Source organism: Hevea brasiliensis, chromosome 10 (genome assembly GCF_030052815.1).
Source record: "Hevea brasiliensis isolate MT/VB/25A 57/8 chromosome 10, ASM3005281v1, whole genome shotgun sequence".
NCBI lineage: Eukaryota > Viridiplantae > Streptophyta > Magnoliopsida > Malpighiales > Euphorbiaceae > Hevea > Hevea brasiliensis.
In genome coordinates this window covers 92,942,076-92,949,145 of record NC_079502.1, presented here as the reverse complement: position 1 = coordinate 92,949,145, position 7,070 = coordinate 92,942,076, and the positions used below count along the sequence as shown (strand labels likewise).

The window sequence follows — 7,070 nt, the reverse complement described above, 5'->3', positions numbered from 1 at the left end:
ACTTAAAATCACTTAGATTTAGAAATAAACTAGGACTTTAAGAGGAATTAATTATTGGTTACAAAACTTAATGGGTTTTAAAGTAATCAAATACATACGAAAGTAGGTTTGGTTATTTTAGAATACGCTTTGATTTGCTTGAAAAAGATATCAAAGGGATTTAGAATCAATTTCCTTCAAACTCTATTTTTCCCTAAAAATTGGAATGCCCAAGACAAATCCCAATTAATTTATGCATAAACCCCCAACTCTGGAATCACTTTTACCATAATTAGACTTTCGTTTAAATTACCCATTGTTAATTTTAGTTTAATTGCGAACTAGAATTAGAATTTATTTGTTTGCTCTTTACCCATTTCAATTAGATTAATCAATTTACCTTGCTCATTTACATTTACCATTTATTCATTAATCATTAGCCCAAATAATCGCTTCATTCATAGTTTAGTAATCAAACAGCAAATCCTTGTGGGAACGATACTTGATTCATCACTTTATTACTTGAGACGACCCGTATACTTGCGGATTTTCGTACATCAAGTTTTTGGCGCCGTTGCCGGGGATTTGATTTTTGTTTGATATTGAACAATTGTTTGTTTGGTTAATTTGGGCATTTTATTTTATTTTCTTTTTACCATTTTACTTTGAGAATTTGTTTATTTTTGTTTTTCAGGTGCTTTATTTTATGAGAAGGACAAAAAGTGAAGAAATCAATTTATTCTTTGACCCAGAAATAGAGAAGACAGCAAAAGCTTTAAGAGCAGAATCTAAGAGGAGAAAAGCTGAAATTAAAGCTCAACAACAACAAGAAAGAGCACAAGAGCAAGAGGAATTACAAGAAGAAATGGCCAACAACAACAACAATAACAATCGCTCTGTGAAAGATCATGCCTATCCTAACATTGGAGATTTCATGCCAAGTATTACAAGACCAAGAGTAGAAGCTAATAATTTTGAATCAAGCTCAGACTGTCAAATGGTACAACAATCACAATTTGGAGGAAATCCAAGTGAAAGTCCACATGTGCATCTAGCACACTTTCTTGAGATCAGCGATATGTTGAAGATAAATGGAGTTTCTGATGATGCAATTTGACTCAGATTATTTCCTTTTTCTCTGAAGGACCAAGCTAGAGAGTGGTTACATTCTTTGCCACCGGGTTCTATCACAACATGGGATGAACTTTCTCAAGCATTTTTAGCCCAATATTTTCCACCAAGCAAGACAACTAAGCTGAGAAATGAGCTGACTTCTTTTAAACCTAGAGATGATGAGAGCTTGTATGAAGCATGGGAAAGGTACAAGGATTTGCAAAGGAGATGTCCACATCATGGGATTCCTAAGTGGATGCTTGTTCAACACTTTTACAATGGAGTTTCACCAGCCATTAGGAGTACGATTGATGCATCTTCTGGAGGTGACCTTATGGAGAAATCTGAAGATGAAGCTTTTTCTGCTCTTGATAAAATTGCTTATAACAACTACCAATGGAGTTGTGAGAGGAATGAGATCAAGAAACCAGCTGGTATGTTTGAGCTTGATGCCATGAATATGATTAATGCTAAGTTTGATGCTTTGACAAGGAAAATGGACAAGCTAAGCATGAAAGTAGATTCTTCAACCGGAGGTTCTAGTAATTCAGTAGAAGTTGGAGCTGCAAATGTCAATTGTGCAGCAGATTTTTCTGCACTAAATCAAGATTTTTCAAGTGAGCAAGTGGATTATGTGGGGAACTACAATCAAAGACCAGGTGGTAACCCATTTTCTGCAACTTATGATCCAGCATGGAGAAGCCACCCCAATTTCTCATGGGGAGGTAGACAAGGGCAAAATCAGAATTTTCAGCAGAATAGAGGTCCCCCTCCTGGAATTTCTAAACCTCAAAATGTACCTGCTCCACCTCTACCACAACAAGCACAACTAGACAAGACAGCTAGATTGGAATCTATGATTGAAACTCTACTTGTGAGCCATCAAAGTCAACAAGAAATGATTTCTCAATTAGCATCTAAAGTGGATCAAATGGCAACACACAACAAGATGTTAGAGAATCAAATAGCTCAACAAGCTAGCTCTTCAAGTAACAAAGCATTTGGGAAGCTTCCTAGCCAACCAGAAAATTCAAGGGAGCATTGCAAGGCTATTACATTGAGAAGTGGAAAAATATTGGAGAATGGAGATAAAAAGATTGAAGAGAAAGTTGAAGAAAAGAAAAGCAGAGAAGGAGATGAAAAAACTGAAGCTGAAGTTAGAATTGAAGCTGAGAAAGAAAATTCAGTGGAAGAAAAAGGAAGTAAGGAGAGGGAGAGCAAAGAGGAAGAACCTAGAGCAAAGAGGAAGAACCTAAATATGTTGCACCTAAAGCCCACATGCCACCTTTACCATTTCCACAAAGGTTTCAGAAAGCAAAATTGGATAAACAATTTGGGAAGTTTTTGGAGGTATTGAAGTCTTTGCATGTGACTATTCCTTTCACTGATGCCTTAGCACAAATGCCTTCATATGCCAAATTTTTGAAGGAGATTTTATCTAACAAGAAGAAATTGGAGGAATTTGATCTCAGAACTCTCACGGAAGAAAGCGGTGCTATTTTGCAAAATAAGCTTCCACCCAAACCGAAAGATCCCGGGAGTTTCTCCATACCATGTCACATTGGGGATATCGATAGATAAGGCTTTATGCGATCTTGGAGCCAGTGTTAGTCTGATGCCATTATCTATCTATGAGAAAATGAAGATTGGAGAAATGAAGCCTACTACCATATCACTACAGTTAGCAGATAGGTCTATTAAATTTCCAATTGGGGTAGTTGAGAATGTTCCTCTGAAAGTTGGGAAATTTTTCATACCAGTGGATTTTGTGGTATTGGAGATGGAGGAGGATGTACACATTCCTTTTATTCTTGGTAGACCTTTCCTTGCTACTGCTGGAGCTGTGATTGATGTAAAAAATGGGAGGCTTACATTAGAAGTTGGGGAAGAGAAAATAGAATTCAATTTGTTTCAAGCAATGAAAAAGAAAGATGATTCAAACTCATGCTTGAGAGTTGATGTGATAGATGAAGAGGTTAAAGAAATGCTTAAAAAGCAACATCCTAAAGATCCCTTAGAAGCTTGTTTGGTTCATAACATCAAAAAAGGGGATGAGATTGAGGAAGCTGCAGAATATGCTACAATTTTGGAAGGAAATCCACCATTGCCTATGGCTGATATTGAAAAGATTGAGAACTTGAAGCAAGAAACGACTTCATCATCAAAGTTTGAAAAAGGTGAAGCACCTAAGGTAGAGTTGAAACCTCTTCCAACAAATCTCAGGTATGCTTTTCTAGGGCAAAATTCTACATATCCTGTGATTGTTAGTGCTAAATTGACTGATTGTGAGGTTGAAAAATTATTGAGAGTTCTTAGGAAGCATAGAAGGATAATTGGTTATACCATTGATGATATTAAAGGAATACATCCTTCTGTGTGCATGCATAGAACTTTGTTGGAAAATGACCATAAAGCCTCTCGAGAATCACAAAGGAGATTGAATCCAAACATGAAAGAGGTTGTGAAAAAGGAGATCTTGAAATTGCTTGATGCAGGTATTATTTACCCTGCTTTCGACAAAGAATTGGGTAAGTCGATTCATGTTGTACCTAAGAAAGGGGGCATCACAGTGGTGAAAAATGAAAATGATGAATTAATACCTACAAGAACTGTAACTGGATGGAGAATGTGTATAGACTATAGGAAATTGAATAAGGCAACTAGAAAGGACCATTTTCCATTACCATTTATAGATCAAATGCTTGAGAGACTAGCTCATCATTCTTATTTTTGCTATTTGGATGGCTATTCAGGGTTCTTTCAGATCCCTATTCACCCAGATGATCAGGATAAAACTACCTTCACATGTCCTTCTGGTACCTTTGCATATCGAAGGATGCCATTTGGACTATGTAATGCCCCTGCTACATTTCAAAGATATATGATGTCCACATTTTCTGACATGATTGAGGGAATTATGGAAGTGTTCATGGATGATTTTTCTGTGTATGGTAAATCTTTTGATGAATGCTTATCTAACTTGTCTAAGGTTTTGCAAAGATGTGAAGAGTTCAATTTAGTTTTGAATTGGGAAAAGTGCCATTTTATGGTACAAGAAGGAATTGTTTTGGGACATCTTGTGTCAAACAGGGGTATTGAGGTGGATAAATCAAAGGTAGAAATTATTGAGAAAATGCCACCCCCAACATCTGTGAAGGGAGTGAGGAGTTTCTTGGGGCATGCTGGATTTTATAGGAGATTCATCAAGGATTTCTCTAAGATTTCTAAACCTCTTACCAATTTATTGAGTAAAGATGTGGAATTTAATTTTGATACTAATTGTATGAATGCTTTTTGTAGGATAAAGGAAGCTTTGATATCTGCTCCTATTATGCAGCCACCCGATTGGTCATTACCTTTTGAGTTAATGTGCGATGCTAGTGATTATGCCATTGGGGCTGTTTTGGGACAAAGGAAAGATAAGAAGGTGTATGCAATATATTATGCAAGTAGGACCTTAGATGATGCTCAAATAAATTACTCTACTACAGAGAAAGAGTTTTTGGCAGTAGTATTTACAGTAGATAAATTCAGGTCCTATCTTGTGGGGTCTAAGGTCATAGTATACACGGATCATGCAGCTATCAAGTATCTCCTTCAGAAAAAAGAGGCTAAACCTAGATTGATAAGATGGGTGTTACTCCTTCAAGAGTTTGACTTGGAAATTAAAGATAAGAAAGGAGTAGAAAATGTGGTAGCGGATCATCTATCTAGATTGAGGCAAGAACAAGGAGACAATCTGGGAAAAGAACCCCCAATAGATGATTATTTTCCTGATGAGCAACTGTTAGTAATCGTGAATGCAAAAACCCCTTGGTATGCAGATTTTGTGAACTATCTAGTGTGTGGAATCCTTCCACCTGATCTAACATGGCAGCAAAAGAAGAAATTTCTTTTTGATGTGAAGGATTATGATTGGGAGGAGCCATTTTTGTTCAAGAAATGTGGAGATGGGCTGATTAGAAGATGTTTAGCTGATGAGGAGATAGGGAATGTTATCAAAGATTGCCATTCTTCACTTTATGGGGGTCACATGAGTGCGACAAAGACTGCAGAAAAAGTTCTTCAAGCAGGGTTCTTTTGGCCACACATGTTTAAGGATGTGAGGAAGTTTGTAAATGCATGTGATAGGTGTCAAAGGATGGGTAATATCTCAAAGAGAGATGAAATGCCCCTCCAAAATATACTGGAAGTGGAATTATTTGATGTGTGGGGCATTGATTTCATGGGACCTTTTCCATTGTCCTTGGGACACAAATACATTTTAGTTGGAGTAGATTATGTGAGCAAATGGGTTGAAGCTATACCATCTCCAACTAATGATGTAAGAGTTGTGATTAAATTCCTTAAAAAGTTCATTTTTACAAGATTTGGAACTCCACGTGCCATTATAAGTGATGGAGGTTCTCATTTTTGCAACCATCAATTTGAAAGATTATTGCAAAAATATGGAGTGAAGCATAAGATTGCAACACCCTACCATCCACAAACTAATGGTCAAGTGGAGATCTCCAATAGAGAGCTGAAAAGAATTCTTGAAAAAACAGTGAATAGTTCGAGAAAAGATTGGTCACTAAAGTTAGATGATGCTCTTTGGGCCTATAGAACAGCTTTTAAAACTCCTATTGGAACTACCACATTTAGATTGGTTTATGGGAAGGCTTGTCATTTACCTTTGGAGTTGGAACATAGAGCATATTGGGCCATAAGAACACTGAACTTTGACTTAAAAACTGCAGGAGAAAAAAGAATGCTGCAACTAAATGAACTTGAGGAACTTAGACTGGATGCTTATGAAAATGCCAAGCTTTACAAGGAAAGAACTAAGAGATGGCATGATAAGCATATTAGGAGGAAAGAATTTCAGGAAGGTGATGTTGTTCTTCTATACAACTCCAGGTTAAGGTTATTTCCGGGAAAATTAAAGTCAAGATGGTCAGGACCCTACACTGTTATAAAGGTATACCCCTATGGAGCTGTTGAGATAGGCAATGAAATCTCAGGGACTTTCAAAGTTAATGGGCAGAGATTAAAGCATTATATTGTTGGAGAACCCACGCAAAGGGTTGTAGAGGTTTCATGGCTTAGTTTCCCAATCAAGGATGCTTAGAATTGGAGTGGAAGGTCAAGCTTAAGACCCTAAACAAGCGCTTCTTGGGAGGCAACCCAAGCGTATCCTTTTATAGTTCATTAATTTTCCATTTCATTTCACTTTCAGTTTTCACCCTCATTAATCTCAAAAGTGACATTTGTTTATCTTTTGTAGGCCATTCATGAAGATTGGGCAAGTTTACACTTGTGGCAAAAACAAAGAATTGAAGGGAAGCAAGTATAAGCAACATTCTGCACTTTATCCAGTGCTTGTGAACAGTAACACCTTTAAACTTGTGCTAAATTACTGATATTGCAATTCACTTGATAGCACATGCTTGATTTTGTGTCTTGTGTAAATTCTGTGATATACAACTTGGATGAGGATCAATTTTGATATTTAGGACTGATGAGAGCTTTATTGAAGTGCAAAAATAGTGTTTGTTAGGTTTTTACCTTTTAGTGTATATATAATTTTGTAGTCTGTTAGGAATTTACATGTTTTTGTTTGAATTGCTGCTAATTTTTTGCAATCTGCAGATTTTTGCTACTGTTCATGCTACTGTTCATGCTGCTAAAAAGGTCAATTTCTATGTCTTTTCTGCAATTCTTGAATGTTTGGAACTTGTCTCAAATGCTGCTGAAAATATGCTTTTGGTATAAGTTTAGAAAGGAGACCATTTCATTGAATGTGCAAAAAGGTAGTCACAATTGGTACCTAAATTGAAAAATGCTTGCATAAGCTAAATGAATAAATTGTGTTTGATGAGTGCTAAGAGATGATGAACTTAAATCCCTCAATTTTATGGTGTTTGTATGTATTTGGAAATTGCTGGGGGTCATGATAGAATTCCATAGCTTGTGGACTGTTTTTGGCAAGCAAAACC

The 7,070-nt window shown here is 36.6% G+C and overlaps 1 non-coding gene across 1 annotated transcript; it reads right to left on the bottom strand.

Moving 5' to 3' along the window:
- Positions 1 to 1,231: 1,231 nt before the first annotated feature.
- LOC131170175 (small nucleolar RNA R71) lies at positions 1,232 to 1,338 on the bottom strand. The gene has a single exon (XR_009141112.1). It is a non-coding gene; the product is annotated as a small nucleolar RNA R71 (small nucleolar RNA).
- Positions 1,339 to 7,070: the final 5,732 nt, after the last annotated feature.